Source organism: Protopterus annectens, chromosome 7.part1, assembly GCF_019279795.1.
Source record: "Protopterus annectens isolate FY-2018-M chromosome 7.part1, PAN1.0, whole genome shotgun sequence".
NCBI classification, from domain to species: Eukaryota; Metazoa; Chordata; order Ceratodontiformes; family Protopteridae; genus Protopterus; species Protopterus annectens.
In genome coordinates, this window is record NC_056740.1 from 36,263,605 (window position 1) to 36,286,595 (window position 22,991).

A 22,991-nucleotide genomic window follows, 5' to 3' on the forward strand; every position below is an offset into this window, starting at 1 on the left:
ATTGGCTTTGTCCAGGTTTTTTGTGCTAAGGTTGAGAGCTATGGTGAGAACTGAATTCACTAAATGGTAGTCATTTAAGTTTCAGTCTTCCTCTCTATCACAAAACAGCTGATTTGGCATAGTGGTATGTTGCTCTGACTGTTTTGCACAGGGTTCCCCTGGTTTCAATACTTGGCAGTGAAATGTATGGTGGTAACACAGCATTGTATTGTAGCAGCATTCCAACATTATACAAGCAATGTTTAAAATGTGTCCCTGGTTTTTGAGCTTTTGTCCCTTCCCCAATACATTTTGGCGTTTTCCAGACTTCTTGTGCTACAAAGTTCAGAGATACAGCAGTGTGTTGAATAGATTTTACAAGGAGCTGAGAGCTGCAGGGGAACAAAAGTTTAGTACTGCTTATGGTGAGTCTGCTTGCGTTGTTAATAGCACAACAGGTAGGGTACTTGCTTTTGATGCAGAAGGCTGTGGGTACTACTCCCACAATAGGTAGATGCATTGCTGATACTGTACTGTGTTGTAAATGGGGTGGATGCTGCAAGTCCTTTTTGGTGAAGATACCTAGTAACTATGAACCTGTTATCAGTTTGTCATCCATTCCATACTGCGATATTACTAGCTTATCATTTTTCTAATGCAACATTGGCAACTTATTCCTCAAAGGCAACAACCACTTTATTTGTAGATGAAACAATGACATATAAAGTTGTTTGCTAGCAGCAACCTCTTCATTTGTTACAGATTTCTTTAATGTGGAATTATTTAGATGACTTTTACTTCTTTAGAGATTATGCATATTTACTGATACTGGTGGACTCTAGAAGGTTGAGTAGACTTTTATGATGGAAATGTTCTGAATTGGGCAGTTTTGTCATTATTGGTGTATTTTTTTCTTTCATTGTTTACTGGAAAAATGTTCAAAACAATAAATTTAAAATGCCCTCTAACAACTGTACTGCATTATACAAGGAATATAATTTAATACAATCAGGAAGGTGTATCAAAGAGAATGTGTATGCTTCGTGTTCAAGGGGCCTATGATTTGAAAATAACCCAAAGTTAATCTTTATCTGCAAATGGCAAAATGTATTTTCTTTGAATGTGGGTTTCAATGCTGTTTCAATGAATGTGAGTTTCAAGAGAGAGAAGTTTTAATGCTAAGTCTATTTTCATTGTGAGACTGCATTGCTTTGTTTAGCAGATATCTATTAGGGTTTGTGCTGTAAAATGCAAAATAAAACTTTCAAATGAAATCCAAATCATTGCAAAAGTAAAGCAGTATGCACATTACAGTGTTTATGGTAAATGGGGCGAAATAACCAAGGAATGGGACATTAGAATGGCTGTAGGGGGGAGGCTCCATTCGACCATGATTTTGTGAGGGGGGGAAGGGCAGCAAACTTAGACAGCCCTGGCTGAACTGTACCGCTCAACTGTCCAGATTTTTGCAGACTGAATAGATTTTTGCTTCTTATTTTTGGTTTGTTCCTCATAAAATTTGTGGTTTTCTGGCAAATAATTTAGGAGTGAAGTCACTAAATAATGACAGACATTGAGTTTCAGATGTTATAACCTTCAGAAAAATGCACGCTAAAGGAAGACCTGTTATTCTATCAACTGTCTTAAGTTTATACAAGAACAATTTTTAGTACTGTTTGTATGTTCCCCCAATATATTTATTTGGGCTTGTTCAGATTTCCTGCATTAAGAGGTTAAGAGGTACATGCAAATAAATCGCTTTATAGAATTAGGCATATCCAGACCTCTCAACTGTCCCCAATTTTGGCTCAAAATGTTGCTCTCCCCCTAATAATCCCTCCGCAAAATGGAAATTTTGGAAGAAAACGTGGAGGGTGTACAATTATAAATAACTGTAATGATCAGAGGTATAGATTACTTTTATTTCAGAGATGCATGTAGATGCTCTTATTTTGTCAGATGCTCAAGTTAACAGTATTAATATTAAAAAGGTGTCCCTTCTTTGACAGGTTCCCAGCTATATTGTGTGGCAATTTTATATTTTTGCATCACATTTTTGGTCTGTTTTTCATAAAATTGTGGTTTTCTGCCAAATTAGTGGCAAATCATTAAAGATTGAAGTTAGAAAATAATTGCATACATTTGAGTTTCAGATTTCATACCCTTCAGAAAATTCATACTAATGCAAGACCTACTACTATTCTATTATCTTTCTAAGTTTATAAGAGCAATATTTAAAAATTGTCCTTATTGTTGGGCCTGAGTCCCACTTCTATGCATGGCTTTGTCCAGATTTCTTGCTCTGAGGTTGAGATGTATGAGCATCAGAGCCATCACCATCAGCCAGAGACATTTCAAATTGTGACATACTTGTTGCACCCCACTCCCCCATGTAGTGACTCTGGATGTGTCCAAGCAAGGCAAGGAGCAGTTATGTAATGTAAGTGTGCAGAGTATTCCCCCATCCAAGGTAGACACAAGTATGACAGTGGCTTTTCATCTGTCCTTGATTTTGCAGAATGTTCTGGTTTTCTGTCATATTTTTATACTGTTGATTTGTTCTTCTTATTATTCAGAAAATGCATGCTGTCACAGTGCCCTGTTGCTTTGTGTTTAAATAGCAATGCTTTAATGATAATCAGGTAAGCTTGTCTGAGATTGTAAGATGCAAGTAACCTTTAATAATCATAATGTTAAATAATTACCAACACTGAAAGCCTTTTTGTCGTTGCTATGCAGAGAATATTTACATAACTAGATAATGTACAAGCCTCATGTATTGAAATGCATCTGACAGTATTTGTAATAAAGGACAGGATTACAGTATTTTCAGACGCTCATTACATTTGTTAGAGATTTCCAGTCATCTTTGCAGGCTTTACCCGTAAACTAAACAAATTGCCAATCTATCATGTGTGGTCCATAACCTGTGCAGTAATCCTTTAAGCAATTTATCTTGAGCTTGTTTGCTATTTATTTTTTACTTTGATCATGTTTTCCCCATGAAACAAGTAGTTGCTGTCAGGCAGCAGGTCTTTTTTGGATAAGAAACATTTTTACAGGTGGGGGGATCACAGAGATTTCTACTTTCAGCATGTTACTTGGTACTTTTATAAAGCTGAATATACGTTATAATTAGAACTGCGGTGCAAGAAGAAGCATGTTTTTTTTTATATTTGATTTTGACTAGTATTCCAGTAATGTATTTAAAAGGTAATTTATTTTTTCATGCCTCACAACCTTTTTGTTTCCATCTAGATATTAAGTAAGCTGTCATGTAGCCAATGAATTGAAATATTTTTTTCTTCTACACTTCATTTTGTCTTGATTGGACTCTCGTAATGATGGTTTGGCACCCAGGGCAGCGTATTTAATTAAAGTTCCAGTTGCTGTGCTTTTGAGCATAGCCCCACCCCTTTCTAGTTGGCCACACCCCTTTCCCATTGGCCCCCAATTCAGCTGTCTCATGCAGTCCCTCTTTAATTTGAAGTCACCAGCCACCACTGGTTAATGTTGAAGTGGCACCCCAACCCCAAATGAAAAAATCGTGAAAAATTGGTTGTGTATGGATGGAAGGATGGATAGAAAGAGAAAGAGAGAGAAAGAGAGAGTGCATTTTTTCTTCTGGTCTATAATGGTGTACTGATTATTTTATTAACAGTCACTTCAGGCTTGCTGACGTCATTTAATTCTTTCAGTACTACTGAATACTGCAAGGATTTAGCATTGCTATCTACATTTTTTTGATAAATAGCAAGAACTGATACTGCAGAAAACTGTCATTAATAATACTAAACTGATCTTTACCATACTGTTTTAGGACATACAGTACTGTCTTTAATTCAGCTTGCTGAGCTGGTCTGTAATCTGGTAATTCAGTTCTGTAAGTCCATGCCTCTGAAGTGCTTGGCAAACTGCAATTTCTGCATGAAATATATACAGTCCTGAATTGTTTACATACACACATTCATTACTAGAGTTGAACTGATCTGATTCTGGAATTTACTTGTCTGTTATACAAGTATGTGAGGAGTTTTTAACATGATATTTGAATGTGTGGTTTTAATGGCACATATTTATGCTGCACCCCTTTCTAACATGGAATCTTGACTTTTGACTGTAGTGTTACTTTTAAAATGTAGCATTGACTTTAAGTTTTACATTTCATAAATTAGCAAAACATCATTTAATATTTGTGAATGCTTTTCTGTCTCTGTCTGTATCAAGATATTATTTATGCATTGCTGCACTTTACTACCACAATTCAAAGGTCTTAACAATGTCTACTAAACAAAACAATAACACAAAAAGAATTGCCAGGTGTGTAACTGTAAACTCTATATTGTGTGAATTAACTTGGCTGTCATTTGTAGCATACCATACACAACATGTGCTTTCAGAGTGGAAAATACATATACCAATTTCAAAACTAGCACTAAAGTAAAATGTGTTACCTGTTTATTTTCTTAAACCACTCTCAGTCTATCTTAGATTTTAATTTGAATGCCTACTCTTCAGCTGTGGCAGCTGAACTGGAATTTATTTTATCTTTAACCTATACATTTTTCTGTTCCTGTCATAATGAATTATTTCATTTCTGTACATTTGCACAATCTACTGCATACAAATTATTACAAATGTCATATGTTTGCACTACTGTACATTATGTAGCATTTTTATTTTTAAATTCTAAAACTACATGTAATTCTGATGACATGACCATACCTAGTACACACACATACACACACACACACACACACACACACACATATATATAAATAATATATATATATATATATATATATATAACATATATATATATAAAACATATATATATATATATATATATATATATATATATATATATAAATATATATATATATATATATATATATATATATATATATATATATATATATATGTGTGTGTGTGTATATATGCATGTGTCCATCTACATATATATATATATATATATATATATATATATAAACACACACACACACACACACACACACACACACACACACACACGTACACACCTACACACAAATCTCAATATGCACATGGAAAAATCTATTTATTTATTTTTATTTTATTTATTTTATATTTGTTTACTCAGTAGGTCTGACTGGACGGACACAGGTCCTTTTTTCAATGGACGCCCGTGGAGGAAAGATCCAGCAACAAGAAAAACACACATTTTAAAAGTTAACAATAATACAAAGACATTCTAGTAGTATTCAGAATCAGTAATAGTACAATATTGGGAAATACAGTTCTTTAGAGGATACACTAGCATAAAATGTGTGTCTATATTATCTTATCGAAGTCTTAGAATATCGAATCTGATATGGTCGACACCATATCATCGAATTCTGAAACATCGAAAGATAAAAAAAATGCCTAAAAACAAAAATAAATAAAAACTTATCTTTGCAAGCAGGGGGAAGGCCCAATGTGCCCCCCACACCCCCCTACATAAATATACCAACTCCGAGACTGCACTACATTGAACTAAATGGAAATCTCCCCTTACGGAGTTTTCCATTTAAACGTTCAGTGTTTTTTGCTTTCACTAATCTGGTGCCGACAATATCAGCTTCGATATTGTCGGCGTTCGACAACGTGAAGTATACCCTAAAATGTGATACATGAGTATTTGCATTTAAATAATGAGGAAAAGCAAGTTACAATAGAAATGAGTATATAGAATGGAGTGAGATAGCACCCACTGGACAAGTTGCGGTTAAATATACTGAGGTTAGTGTTATGCAGGATTGTTGCAAGAGCAAAGCCAGGTGTCTACTAAGTGAGTAGAGAGGAGCTTTTTAAATTGTACTGTGGAGCAATTATAGGTAATTGGGGTTGGCAGTTTATTCCATATTTTATGAATGACATTTGAGAAGAGATTCCCGTGCTGAGTTGTTAGCTTTGGTGGTTTCTAAAAGGAGTTTGTTAATGGAATGGAGGGCTCTAGAAGTGGTGTATGGTTGTATATGATTTTGAGAGCAGGCATTTTATCTGGCTGATGCAGGATTTTGTGGACAAAGGTTAGTTGTTTATAGTGTAGCAGTTGAGGAAATTATTTATTTATTTATTTTATTTTACATTTGTTAACCAGGTTTGTCCGATGAGCTAAGTAGCCCTTTTTCAGCGGAGGCCCGGGGAGAAAAGCTCCACATGTTCTACAGATTATAGTTTACAAAAATAAGTAAACAATCAACAACTGCTCTACAGAAAATATTCAAAGCAACATATACATACAAACAAGGTTTTACTGCAGCAAACTAATCATTATGTCTATCATTCAGAAGGACTAACAATAGTTTTGTCACCAGATAAAAAATATTACATTATGCTGATAAGAATTATGTAATGTGCTTAGGATAGAGAAGTTAATGTGAGACAAGGTCTAGAGAGTTAGAGGAAGTTACAAAGGTTGGGAGCAGATAGAGGTATGCAGTTAAAGTCGATAAGATGTTTAAGGGGAGGGTGGGTACAGAGGCAGGCCCATTGGCTTAACAGATATTCTTTAGTGGCTAGCTTGAATTTACTAATTTGCATGAGTGACCTAATCTCTAGGGGGAGTTTGTTCCATGCTTTGGTAAGATTATAGCTATAGAGAATACATCCTATCTTAGTTTTAGGTTTGTGGATTTGTAGCAGATCTAAGTTAGAGCTCTGTAGGGATCTAGCAGGTGAATAGTGGGAGATGACAGATGATATGCTGACAAAGGATGGAGTGGATGATCTGGAATTGATGGAGAAGAAGCTGGTGAGGTAGTTCAAGCCAGTTAAGGTGTTTGAGTGACAGACAGTGATGTGACTTGTAAGTCTGATGTGCTGCAAATTTGGCTACCTTGTTGTAGGTAGATTCCAGTTTGGTAAGGAGTGTGAAGTTGAGGCAAGTAAGAATTTGAGAGCCATAAAATAGACTGGGTAGGAGGGAGGCATAAGAGAGAGTTAATTTAGATTCACTGGTGAGAAACTTTTTGTTGCTGTAGAGGAGCCCTAGTTTCTGATGAGTTTTCTTGATGCAGTTGTTAATGTATTGATCGAATTTAACTTTGTCGTCAATGATGATACCAAGGAGCTTAGGGCTAGTTTTCACCTCGATGTGTGTGTTATTGATTGACAGGATTGTGAAAATGGATTTAATGTGATTGTGGTTTTTAGGAAGAAAAAACAGTAGCTTAGTTTTTTTTTGGGGGGTGAAGAATAAGCTGGTTATCAGAGAGCCAGTATTCTACTGAGTTAAAGGAAGTCTGTGTTGTAGAGATGAGTTCAGAGGGAGAGTCAGCAATAGTGATGACAGTAGAGTCATCAGCATATTGGACCAGTGATGGCTGAGGACAAGAAGAATGAAGAATATTAGTGAAGATGTTGAAAAGTAGTGGACTAAGGATGGAACCCTGAGGGACACCCATTTTAACTGGGAGTGGAGGGGAGAGTGCAGATTACCACTTCACTGCTTGAGATCTGTCAGTGAGGTTGCTGGAAAACCATGTAACAGTAGCAGGGGAGAAGTTATGGTTGGTTAGTTTGTGCAGAAGGAGAGGGTGAGAGACGGTGTCAAAAGCTTTAGCGAGATCTATGAATAGGCAGGAGACAAGTTTGTTGTTATCTCTGGCAAGGGCTATAGTATTAAGGAATGATAGTATGGCAGTAGTAGTACTATGCTTTGGTCTAAAGCCATGTTGAGTAGGTGTAAGCAGACTTTTAGAGAGTAGGTAGTGCATAACTAGTTTATGTATGCTTTTTTCTAGAACTTTAGAGAGAGAGGATAGAGGATGGCAATTGGTCTAAAATTAGTGATGTCTGAGGAGTTACCTCCTTTATGTATTGGTAGAGTGAAGAACTGTTTCCATATGGAAGGGACTTTGGGCTCTAAAATTGAGTGGTTGATTAAGATAGATACAGGGACAGCAAGAAAGTCAGCAGCTAAGTGATGGAAAAGGGAAGGAATGCTGCCAGTAGAAGCTGAGCAAGTTTTGTGTTTAGAAAGTAAGGATTTGATGTAGCTAATGGGTACAGGTTTGAGGGAAAAATAATTTGATGAGAGTATAGTGGGATTTGATAGAGAGTGGTTAGAAATATTATTAAAGGTAGATGAACTGGCACTGGGGTTAAATAGTTTGGATATAGATTCAATAGGAAGATAGTACAGGAAGCACTAGCCATTTTAGTTGTTTAATAGCTGTACTGTGATGTGACCTGTGTATGGCAACAGTTGCAAACCTGGACATGTTATTGTAACAGGATTGGTAAGATCAGTCTTACAGAGGTTTGTTAGTACTGGGGATGCATATAGGAGAGTTGACAGGAAGTGTGTACAGGCAATTATAGCTTTTGTGAATCTAGTTAAAAAATGTTTGTTTCTGTAAAGAAGACGTAATTTCTTGTGGATCTTTTTTAATAGTTTGAGCAATATGAATGCCAATTTTCAGATTATTGTCAATTTCAACACCTAGCAGTTTAGTATGTGTTACTGGGATGATAATAGTTTTGTGTTTGGACTCTAAGCTGAAAATTAGGTGAGAATAGGGAGATCTTGTGGGGTAGAAGAGAAAGAGCTTAGTTTTATTGGGGTTTAGAATGAGATTAGTGAGCCATGCTTCTACCGATAGAAATGAATCTTGGGTTATGGTGTGGAGGTTTTGTAGGGAGGAGGCTGTGCATATTAGAGTAGATTCTTCTGCATATTGTATCACAGATACATGGAGTGGAGGTGTGGAGTTGATTGGTGAAGAGGGAGAAAAGTAGTGGTCCAAGGGTGCAGCATTGTGGGACCCCTAAGGCAACTGGTAGGAGAGTGGAGAGGTAGTGCTGCCACTGTTCGGCCTGCTGACATGCTGATAGGTAGCTCTGGAACCAGGTGATAAAGGAGCTACTAAGGATTATGGAGGAAAGCACTTTGATCAGTTTGTTATGATTTACCATATCAAAGGCTTTGGATAACTCTAAAAATCTGTCAGATACAAATTGTCTTTGATTTCTATAGTGGTTCACTATATTAGTAAAAGACATTAGGGCTGTGGTGGTACTGTTATAGGGGCAAAAAACATGTTGTGTCTTTGATAGTAGTTTATGTGTGTGAAGGTAGTCCATGAGTTGGGTATAGATGACTCTCTCCAGGATTTTAGATAAGGGTGACAGGATGGCAGTTGGATGATAATTAGTAAGTTTGATGGAATGACCTCCTTTGTGTAAAGGTATCATGTGGGATATGTTCCAGATAACAGGTACTATGCTCTCAGATATTGATCTGTTAATGAGTATTGCTGCTGGGTATGCTATTCCTTCTGCCATTTTTCCCATTGGAAATGCACAGGGGCATTCAAATACTGAAACATGCAGCTAGATCCTTTGATAACTGACTCATCACACATACACAGGTTAGCAATAAGATAACATTCTGCACACCTGACCCAGTGTGAGAAACTTACTAACAAAACAGACCAAACTATTCACTAGAAAGGTTGTTCTGTTCCAGATGTTTTCATACAGACTAGTTGTCATCATAACAACATATGGCAGCAGCCAAAATACATGTCAGACATTGCAAAATAAAATCTGTGAAATTATAACAGGGATACATCAGAGACACCACTGCCTTGCAATAAAGAATGTAAGATGGCTACCCATTACCTATGGCACTACAGTTCTGATGTGTACAGCCACTGTACACCAATATACAGACTTCTTTATGTAGGCTACTGCAGCACACTGAGGCATTAATGTATGTAAAGCAATGTACACATGCTGAAATCAGATGATTCAGTGTCTGTTCCTCTCACAACTCCTATGTACTAAGCATTCTCTGTCAGAGAACCATCTATTCTGAATCCCTCTAGCATCAGGGTGTGACATTACTAACCCTGCCTTCTCTTCTCAACTCATACTGTAACTTCTTGAAAGGGGCAAATGCTGCTGTATAGGAGATGCAACATAGAATCTCCAGTACTGCTCAACTTAGTGGACTTATGCATGGCTAACCTCATATGGCGTAATTAAAGCTTTGTCATTGTATACTGACAATATTATGCATACACATCTGACTTGTCAAGTTTCTCTACTACAGTCATTTTAAGCATGTTGTATGCTTCTTGTTTATTGCATTCTCTGCGTCTATCTTTTGCTGTTTTTGATATAAGGTTGTAAGTGAAAAAGGAACATGTGATTTAGCTCTCTTACTTAAAATAAGATAGTTAAAATAAGACATTAATAAAAGAACTACATGAAAAAGAAGCACTGAATGTTTCTAGTCTGCTTTAATAAGTATGTGAATGAATTTGCAACAAACTTGCAACAATCATTAATTGTATGCTATCCCACAGTTTCAGACAAGTTGAGAGACTTACAGTAAACACTTCTGCAAAGCTATAAGAAATGCAGGTAATTTCCTTTAAATCCTATAAAGTATCAAATGCTATAACAGATCATGAAACATGGAAAAAATGCTTAATTTCTGGAAAATGTTTTTAGGGAATACAGAGGAGTTTAGTAGTAATTATTTATTTGCACATTAAATTATTTATTTGTTTTAAGATTTTTAAGTGGGTAATTGAGCCGATCTAGTTGACATATTCATGAACGACCTCTGCTATTTGCAGAAAAGAACATGCTCATCGTATTTGATACATAAGTATAACTACTACTTTCACAGGCTGGCAAGATTACACACAATAGTGAAATGTCTGGCTTCCAAAAGGTATGCAGAATTTGGCAGAGTGTACCAAGTTCCGTGCATGATTTGCGGTAAGTCAAGGAATATGCAATTGTGTCCCAGTCTAATGAATGTATCTCAGTGCAATGTGGACATAACAAATAACCAATAATAGTTAGATACGATACCACAAGAACTGTTGAAAAACACGTATGCAGTCACCCAAGGTAGCGAGCTCCTGATGCCAAAAAAATGTTGTATATTCCAATACAGGATAAACGTGCCTCCACCAATAAAAAGCAAACGGTACCACAAGTACTTAAGTAAAAACCTTAACGCCAAGTTTATTTAAGCTGAAACATGCGTTTTCGCTGAAGCTACAACAACAGCTTCTTCAGAGTTTTAAAATTAGCCCGCCAAACTGAGTTTTTATTCATACGTCATTGCGTATACACAAGACAAGTTTTTAAAGGGCTATATTCATAAATACATATAAAATTTGTAAAACGTTCAATAACCATCTCTGTTTACTACAAATTAGTACTCCATTAATCATGGTGTACACAAACATAATACACAGTGTAAACTTCATGAGAGAAACTTTCTTTCATTCATAGAAAATAAATACATTTAAACTAAACTTAAAAGGTTTTTTTCATTATTGAGAAATTATATCATAACATTGCATGTTAGCTGTACATGCACTGCCTCAAAATCACCCGTACCTATTCCACAATGTTACCTCCATCCCAAACAACATATCCCATGTCACCAACTGCAGACCCCTTAAAAATGAACAGTTGTTATTCCTGTTGTAGTTCATAAGCTTAATACGCCTCCATTGCATTACCTTGATTTACCATGTAAAGCCTAAGTCACAATTATGGTGCTTATCTGCCACACACCAAAAGTGAAAATTTATATACCACATATTTCTTAAGATAGTTAGATGAATATTTAGCCACCCTGTAAACTAATTTATTAATATAGTGGGTCATAGTTAGTGTACTAGTCACATACAAAACCCACCCTTTCTAATTTTTTGACTCAATGTTTACTATTGGGATAATGTCCAAATATTCATGTTTATCTTTTATAACTCCTTAATTTCAGTATACATGTTATATTACAATGCTCGTTCAAGCCAGGATATGAGAAGGCGTCCAACCTCAACTGCCATTCTAGTTCTTTGTTTTCTAGAAACAGTGGTGTTGGCCCCCCTCTTCCTGTATTAAGAATTTGGTCAATAGGTGTGAATTCAAAACTATGTCCTACATTTTTTGTAATGTGTTTTGCTAAGGCATTTTCGTTGTTCTGTTTCCTCATTGCATAAACGTGTTCGTAAATTCTGTCCCTCAGCCTTCTATCAGATTTACCTATGTAGAAGGCTGGGCAACAGTTACACGTTGCCAAGTAGACAATAGATCTTGATTTACAGTTCAGTTTTTGGTTGATACTAAATTGTTTACCACGAATACAGAAAACACTTGTTGCTTTCACAAGGTGACAGTGGTTACATTGCCCACATTGAGAGGATCCTTTTGATCTACTAGTGGAATTAATTCCATTGTGTCTCTGTAATAGGACTTTCAAGCTATTTTCTCTTCTAAACGTGAACCTAGGTTTATTTCCTAATTTATCCAACAATTGGTAATTGTTAGAAATGAAGTACCAATTTTTGTACAAGATAAATTGAATTGACTTAAAGTCAGTACTAAATTTGGTAATAAAATTACATTCAAAATTATTCGTGTTGCGGTTATCATGGTCAATTATCTGACTGCCATCAACGCTTATTGCAGTGGTTGGCTCCCCGCTTAAGTTCAGTACTGAACTTATAACCATATCTGACATTTGTTTCACTGGTAACAATGGGGAATAATTCCCCAATGTTCTTTTACCGTTGATCTCCTGAAGTAAGTCATCAAATAGATGTACCGGGTAATCTCTGTTAATAAACATAAGTTTTAAGAAATAACCAATAATGTCAGTGCAACTACTGTCAGGTCTTGCAAAATTCTGTTACAAAGAAAGACGTCCATAAGGTGATATATTTTCATTAGCAATGTGCATGTGTGAGAGATAGTCAAACTTATGAAAACATATCAGTAATGTGTGGAAAGAACAGAACAAAAATGTGTCAGCAATAGTCACATTACACCACAAATATCCACGATATGCTGCAGATATTGTCACAAAATGCAGATGTATACACACACACACACACACACACACACACACACACACACACACACACACACACAAACACACACATCTCCGTTCTCATTTGTGGAATCTGCTGTAATCCACAAAAAAATTAAACTAAAAAAAAATAGAATAAAGGTGAAGTGCTATCCATGGTCACATCACCAGTGTTACCTTTAGCTAACAATGAGTGCAGGACATGTGTAGGGAACACAAGTGATGAATACACTGAACACACAAGGAGACATAGTAAGAGCAACGCAGAGAGACAGAGTAAGACCAAATCAGATGTATAGTGAGGTTAAAGAAGAAGGGCGCACAAAAGGGATGATTGCCTATGAAGGTCAGAGAGAGAGTCAGAGGGGCATGGTCAATTTTTTCATTTGGCGGAAAAAGGCCCTTTATTTATTTATTTATTGATTGAAAAATAGCAGGTATGAAAATGATATGGAAAGAGGATGTGGGTAAAACATAAAACAAGCAGCACAATACAGAACGGACAAAGATTGGCAATATACATAATGGATTAGTGAGGTACACAAGTAGCACACAAATAGACTGCAAAACTTGGGTTAAGAAAAGATGAAAAACAGAGTAGGGTTGCATACCAGCCATGGTGCTCCTCAATAGTAAATTAGATACAAATGCACAAAGTAAAGAAAGGAGCATGAATGATGGTAGGAGGGTGTATGACACAGAACACTAAACTCAGCTTTATGGCATTACAGTGCACTATGAACATCAAACTTCATCATCCACTAGTCTGCCAACAGTGCACGTAGAAGCCAAGCAACAGCAAGGTTGAGCAAATTCAGCAAAGTAAATGTAAGAGCACACAAGTGGAGGTCAGATTAAAACCTCCAACTCTGCATACAACAGGTACACAAACAAGCACAGTGCCAAGCAGCAGTACTGCTTTAATAGAGTAACTTGGCTGTATAATAAACAACTAACTATACACAACACATAGTAGGACAGAAGGAATGGAATAACAATGTCAAAGTAGACTTTATATGCCAGAGGCATCACAGATAGTGTTCAGGTTTGCAATGTAGATATGTGACATGTCATGATATCACACAAGCTGAACATGCAGAATGTTCAGCACACATCTCCCCACAAATGACATGGAATGTGAAAGTGTTGTGTAAAAATGATGTAATAATACAGACACATTACTTAATATCATGTGAATGCAAGAAATTAAGGTACACAAGCATGTGGATATATAGTTCTACATAAAGCAAGGAAAGTATATCAGGAGAATGCACAACACAAAAGTAAATTATGAACACAGATGGAAACATCACAGTGACCACCAGAGTATGTGGCTATACATTTTATGTGAATGATAGTCTACCATGGTGGTAGAATGTCATATATGCCCAGTATATACCCAAGTCAATGATGATGTGTAACATATAGGCAAAAGCTATAAAGGGAAAGGGAAATGGACAGCATACGTCCACAGTAATAAGGAAATGCATGCCTGAAAAATCAGGCACATTAAAATACAGGGCATACATATCCCAATAAAAATGTTCAACATGCATGCATCCCCAGCACAAGAGAGACTCAAATGCCCTGCAAGGTACATGCAGAAAAGGGCAAATGTCTGACATGTATGTAGTCCCTGTACAAATGATATGAGTAACACACTAATGTGCAACAGGCAAACAGCAATTAGCATAGGTACATTTGAATATAATATGTCCCTGTATATCATCATGTAGTCCTTATGCACCAGGTGGCACATTCACACAAAGTGCTAACAATGTTACATGCACATGTGTATGACTGATGAATGGCAGTCGTGCATACACAACTGTGGCTCACCCCTAGTGGGAGTAATGTTCATTTGAAATATTACATTACAAGGGGTGATTTGTCTATTGTTGCAGTTAGGAGCATATAAATGTACAGCCATATAAAACAATGCAAGCATCTTAAACTGAAGGAAAACTGGCCATGTATGTTAACATGTATAATAGGCAGCAAAGTTGCACACATTACAGAAGAGAAGCTATTGTCACAGTACAGTGGTGTTTTGCCATAATAACAAGGCTGCACAATACAGTAATCCAGTACTTGTGCCATTAATACGATACCATCATAAAATGTAAAATAAAACAAGATGAATGTCTGTATTTGCCAACAGCACTATATAGCAAGGAGACAGGTTATGCAGAGAGGTTAATGTCTGAGAAATAAATGATGACAGCAGAATAAAACTCTGTAATACAAGGTATACATGGTAAAGAAACATCAATCACAAGGGCAGAGTGCCAGTGGGACTTGCTGACACAGCAATGTCACAAGCATAACAAATCAATTAAATTCTTTGTATGTCAAAAGGCATATCAAAAGTCAACTTTGCAACAATGTGTGTAACCATGTGTATATATTCATAGGAGAATGACTGTCATCAAACATGGCAGTTGTAAGGTATCAAATGTGTGTATGTCATCACCTTTCCACATAGTCACATGAGCACTGTCACCATGACAAGTGTGTGACACTGTCAGACTCCTTACTGTGTCAGAACTATCTGTTGCATGCAAGGTCAAACTGGATCAGACATAATCTCATGAGTCACTATCTGCAGATGAGGTAAGCTACCTACAGAATGTTGCAATACTCTTCCTGTGAGTCTGTAACCCTATTAGCATAAAAGACAACATATGAAGATCATATGACACAAGGGTGACAATGACTGTAACAGGTCTGGACATGACTCATAATGCAGCAAAACGATATAGCCCCATATTACCTGGAACATGAAGTGTGCATCATGAGATTCATATTAGAAGCATGATAGCATTATGGAATGCATGTACAAAGTTGTGCTTAATAATGAAAGATAGTGAAGTAAGAGCATACCATAATGGCAGAGTGACATGACTGGAACACATAGACATAGACAATACTTACATTCCAGAGGACCTTTCTTGACGGAGTTAAACATTTCAAATAACCTCCTTTGTGATGCCCTGGAAGGATTCATGCATGACCCTTGTCATGTCCTGGAAGAACATCCTCTTCATGTCTCACATCTGTGTCTGGAAAACATTCATGACAGCATCACAGATCAGGTCCCTCAGTTCTTCTGGCTGGAGTGGTGGATGTCACTGCCAGTCTGCAAAAATGATGGCCCATTCTGTTTCTGGTCTACTGTTATTGTCATCATCATTATCCTACTGGTGTTTCCCCTGGTCATCAGAGTCAAACTCTTTTGGAAGAGGTTGAGTGTGCCATCTTCTTCTATGGTGGATGGGTGGAGTAGCATGGGTCTAGGTCTCTGTAACATGACAATGACTAAACATCATTCATTTATTCATAAAACAGCACAAATGTTAAAAGCTAAGAGCAATATGTAAAACATTATAACAAATTTGTAGACTAAGTACAATATTAAACTCTGACATCTGCAGTGTGTCACTGAGGAGAGCAATATTCCATTTGTAATATTTTTCACAACTTGCAATACATCATACCTTAACATATTACAAAACTGTCTATTATGTAGATCAGATTGATGCTGACAACACATGTCCAATACATCCTTGCCATATGTAATACAGTTATTTAATTGAATAAATGTGTCAGACAATATCATTATCTCTCTGTGCAGAAACACACATCATGTACATCATGTACAAAGTAATGTCTCCTAATATCAATGTTGTGTAAGAATATCTGTCACTAATAATATGCGCAGTGGAGGTGTAACAGAGCAGGCCTAGGTGACATCAGTGGAGATGACAGAACCACAACATCTTTTTTATCTCTGCGTGTAATTCATATGGCAAGAAATAGTCTAGACAGAAGTATCACTACTGTGTAACAATATGTAGTTAACATATAGCAAGCTTTACAAACAACACTGAAGAATGACAGCTGTACGATCTAATGAGTATATTTAATTGACATGTGCACACAAATAAACATACGCTCAGCTAGCTAATGTATAATGAACAACATCAAGAATTCCTATACAGGATGAGTGTAATGACTGTCTACATAACATTACTGTCTCATAAGGATATATTGAAAGATTTAAAGTCACATTACTGTCCCATAGGGATGATTATCACAAACAGAGAAAAGGTGTCAAGTTTTACTCATCACATTCTTGACATGAGGGTATATACAGCACTGACGCCATAACCATACAAAGAAGGCAATCTAGGTTAACTCGCATAAATGACTGAGTTTGTCCATCAAGACTATACACCAGCTTGCTTTGTGATATCAGTTTAAACAAATCATATGGGAGACCAGGATGGTACCTCTTGTTACATGTGCCTGTTTGTCAGTAGCAGCATGTTGTATGTCTGGACAACACACGTACACAAGAGTGCTAGGTAACGTCAACAATAAACACCATTAGAAATAAAAAGCCAATTTGCGCAGATTGTGAGTAACATTACAGGAAATAAGCAGTTGCCATGTAGAGAGACTTAGACTGCAATCATTAATGTACACATATATGATGAGGTGCCACTACTACTGTAATATGAAGTGATACACTATTATGTTCAAATTCTAATACATGTGGTGATAACTCCCATCAGATATGTAATTTTGTGAAAATCACCATTTGTAGAAATGCAAGCATATTGCTGGGATGCTTATGCAAATAAGTTAACAATTGCACTAGGGGAACATATCACATTACAGAATGCTTACATCAGAATAGGAAAGGAATGTATGGGTCACCTATTTACACATTGCCTTTTCAAAACACTGCATAGCCATGCTATGCAAGTAAGTACCATTGAACCCAATAATATAACACTGTCAGATGTAGCTGAAATCCTGAAACAGAATATGCTCATAATGGACATATGTTGCAAAGCCTAGTAAGTAAGTGAGACAATAACATACAGGTGCACCTAAACATCAGTGCAAGAAGAGCAGAACTCAAGCAATACACAGCATTACAACTCTGCCGACATCACTGACACTGTGAGATAGCATATACTTATCCAGTACATGAACAGGTGAGTGATGCACACTAAGACTCCAGCTGCAATACACTACCATACATACAAGCTGCTCACTGTGAACTGATAACACAGCAGAAACAATAAAAGTTATGTTGTATGCTGTCAGCAGCAAGAACAAATTCAGATGACACACATAATTTATATGTAAGACATTCACATCTAAACCACTGTACAAGTAGAACAAAATGACTATCATCTAGTTTGTGCCTGCATACATCATTGTCGGAGTATTTCTAACCTGTAATGAAAAAAAAAAACAAATAGCTAGGCAATAAGTAAATAAAGCACCACACAGGGTAAGAACATGTTATTAGCTTAGGATTTCCTGACAATTACTACACTGAGTGCATCTGCTTTTATACGTACAGTCCTGCCTTTCTAATTTACACTGTCCAATCAAAAAGTATTTACTAGTCAGAAATGTGTTTTAGTTTCATCCTTTAATGGCTTTCACTCTAATGTTAGTGTTACAAACATCATTAAAAGTGAATTCTATTCTGGTGGTATTTATTTTTAAAAAAGGTGCAGAACTTCAGATGCAGAATTGTTGCCTTAAGTGTTTCATTCATTTTATTTATCCAGCATTTATATATTATTAATCACTTATTTCTTTTGTGGTTGCAAAAAAATTGATTATCTGTCTAGTTGTTCTACACAATAAATAAGAATTAATGAGAATTCAATATAGTGTTACTTATAATACGGTTTGTAACATAACCATAAAGAATAAAGCAGCTGATTGTAAGTGTATTATGTCTATATCATGCTGATGCAATCAAGCACTTGTTCTGTACTAACCAGATACAATGTCCACAAATTCCATTCTCTTTCTTGCGTCACATATGTCTAGACAGCACACATAGCTCTGCTTTTCAAAATATGTGTTCCTGTCCATTGCATGCACACTGTTTCAATTATCCATTATTTATATGTTTTACTTTATGTTTTTACCTTTTCTTATATTTAGAAATGTCACTGACAGAAAATTACAGACTAACACACACACACCACAGACACACACACACACACACACGCACACACACTCGTATACATATATATATATATATATATATATATATATATATATATATATATATATAATTATATTTTTCTAACAGAATATACAAGGATTTCTACTGTGATGTATAGCTGAATATGTGCTCTCTCATTACATTCTGTTGACCTTTGGCTAACAGGATTTTAGACTGAATTTAAGCAGAGTAACAGACTGACAGTATGTTTTCTGAAAGTTGCTCCTCAGATCTATCTTTTTAGAGGAATTAATTTTAATCAGTTAAATGAACATTTATATTGGTAGTTGGAATTTTGATAGAGATAGAAATTTTTATACAAGCACCAGAAATTTATAAAGATGATTAATGGAGGTCATTTTAGCCAGGCAATGGGTTCTATAGCAGCTTTTTATTTCTTTTGTTAATTCTTGATATACTCCGGCTATCCACACTGACATTTATATCAATGGTTTCCTATATCTTTTCAGGGAAGATTTTGCAAGCTGGTATTCTATATTTATTTAAGATTCAATACTATAACAGTTCCACCTGAACAAACATGAGGACCAAAGTTTGTTGTTGTTGTTCAGTGTGTGTTTTATCATCAGTAGTGTAACCATCTGACCTTACTATAACCAGTAACACATTTGTAAGGACATGTACAAATGCAGGATGCACAAAACTCATGTGCACAGCAAAAGTGGTAACACACAGAAGATATAGCTTGTTGATACATTGTGGGAAGGCTGACATCAAATTTGCATACACAAATTCCATCTGCATAAACATTTCAAACTAGATTAAAAGACGTGATTAGCCATTCAGGTTAAAAATAAAGTTGAAAGTAGTAACACATACTCCTCTCCATTCAGTGTTCCTCATGCCTGTGCATCCTTTCTATACAGAGTGCTCTATTACTGGTTCTTTCCTCAGAATTTGCATGAATAAAAGGATAAGAATTACTAACTGACAACGGTGATTCTGTGATGAAGTTAGATGGCAGTTAATGTTACATGTACTCTCTGTAGAGCAAATTCAGTATAACAGTTAATGTGATCAAGCAGCATCACACACACCTAGTTAAAGTTATGTACAGATATATTTTTATTTGAGTGCACAAACTGATCTCACATACTAGGATCGCCTACTACAAACTAGAGGAACCTAGACTGAAACCTAATGTATTCACCCATGCCCGCACACTATCTGCCTGGCTACTTGCTCTACACTATACCTGATTAAGTTATATTTATCAAATATGTTTGAGCTGTGACTACATATTTACATCATGACATATAGTACCAGATGAACCTGTCTATCATGCCAAATGATATACAAAATTACTGTAGGATAAAATGTGAGACACACCCATTGTATAATTAGAAGAATGATGTGTTCAGCATTATGCACATTGTAGAGAAAAATTGAATCCAGGTTAGTGCTAGATGCAAATTAGGTAGTAGAAGATGACCTCTACAATGGTATCATATTCCCCTCAGAAATATATAGGAAGTATAATCCCCATCACATAAGATATAGCATACAAGTGTATAAATGATGCATACACCAAGATGTTTAGAAACAAATGCACATACTAATGCTACTGTAGAGCTATACTTTTGATAATATTAGATATCATGACATAAATACAAACCAATGCAGACATTCAAATATAAACATACATGAAGTGATGCACATCTGGGTTGTGTTTGCAGTTGTTATTACTTAGATATTATAGATACACACACACACACACACATATTTATATATATATATATATATATATATATATATATATATATATATATATATATATATATATATATTTATATCTATATATACAAAACAATTCCAGAAACAACATTCAAAGAACCACTGAGTGTGACAAATGCAACTATGAGGTATAAAAAAAACCTGCTGTCACCAGGCTGAAGATAATATGCGTTCACTTTAATCGATAAAAAACAACTATAAAACTTCAGGAATGTAAAAAGTAGTAAAAACTATCTAGAAATACAATGATCACTTTTGGGTTCTTACAACCCTTTATCAGATCTAATCAAAACAACCATGGTAAAGTATGAGTAACCAATCAAAAGCCATCTGAGTCTCAAGTCAGCCAACACCCATCCACTGGTGTTCCCGTCCATTACATGCACACCATGCATTACATGCCAAAAGGCAAAAAAGATAGACTTTCATTGGTTGGATGTCAACACATGGAAACCAATGAAATCTCCACTCTCTGTTATCAAATCAAAGGTGCAATTGACCGCCATCTTTGGTAAAAAAACAATCACAAAATACTAATCTCCCAAGTAATACATGATATGTTAGACGTGATAAGTTCGCTATTGGTCAAAAAATCATCTCATCCAATCCAATAAAATGATCTACAGTATTATACACCCTCTATCAGTGACTGGCTATCGGTATCAGCAAAATCCAAACATGAGTTGTGGCTCATCATTGCTCACTAAACGGAACTCTCAACTGAAGTCATCCTATAAATCAAAAATAAAAAGTTTCTTAAATCATTTCCATGATATCCAAACAACTCATGCTCTTAATAAAAAAATCGTTAATAAATATTCCATAATTCACAATATGTAAACACTGAACATTAGACAAAGTCTCTGCTGAAGACTGTCTTTGGAACAAATGTTATACAAAATGACATTTAATCAATAACTTCGATTTCACTCCCCATTTTTATAACATCAACAAGTCACAAAGACCTGAATATATCAAAGTACATCTTCACAATAAATTAACCAGGTTAGCCTGAATTGGTGCATATATAAAGCCTCACCCAATGGGGAACTTCAAGAATGATCATTTCAAGAGATGGCCTTCCAACCAATGATTTTTATTGGTGATCGATGTATTTATTAACCAATTGGGAATGGTTGCCTTTGAAGCTTTTTATTGGCTGAAGATCTATGCATGCACTGATCCATGGCAACATGATGATCCCAGTACAAAGACATTTTCTGAGATATTGTTGAATTAGTGACCAGTTTGGAAAAATAGAAAATACTTTTTACGTTCCTGAAGTTTTATAGTGTTTTTTATCGATTAAAGTGGATGTATATTATCTTCATCCTGGTCACCTCAGTGTTTTTTTTATGCTATATATATATATATATATATATATATATATATATATATATATATATATATATATATATATATATATAAATATCTACAGTAGAATCACTGTAAGTTGACCACCCAAGTGACTGTCACAAACTGGTCAACATATGGAGGTGGTCAATGTAAGGAACTAGGCTACACTACTGATACATACATGTACTTTACTTTCTTGTACAGCTTTCATCAGAGAATATCAAATGAAATCATACATAATAAAAACACAGTAAAATCCTGTATACAGTGGGCAGGATTCACGAAGGCTTGCACGGAGTGTAAGAGACGTGTAACTCTCCATGCAAGCCTCGCGATCCAGAAACAGTCCGAAACTCCATGTAAGAGACCAGCTAAAACGTCTCTTACACGGACTGGGCGTAGATATGCTAAATACCTCACTTGCAGCCAAAAGGTATGCAAATGAGGTATATTAGCGATACACGAAGCAGAAACCAGTGTAAGAGACATTTTAGCTGCAGAAATGTACTCAGTTGACAACTGAGTAAGTTTCTGCAAAAATCACAACGGAGCCATGTCAGCTCCAAATAAAGGGTGCATATGTGTCTGGCAGCATGCCAATGGCCAAATATGTGGCCATTGGCAAGGTAACCCGATGCAAAAATTATGTTTAAACTCAGCGCAGCCCCGCGCAAACGGGCTACGCTGTATAAAACATAAAAATGAAGGTTATAAACCCACAAATGTGGGTTTTATGCAATACATGGAATGACAATGCAGGGACCAGCAGACCAAAAACAACATGGCCACCGTGTAGTGGTTGCTAAGGGGGGAAGCTGAGTCTAAGACATGTAACTAAGCATTAGTAGGCAATCTCATGTAAATGAGGGTTAGGATACTGAATCCCACAGTCACATAGCAAATGAGCACAGTCTGAGTAGTGTAAGAGATACATAAGGGGGAGGAATAGAGTAGGAGATAGGTGACATCACAGGGGGGAATGGTAGAAAG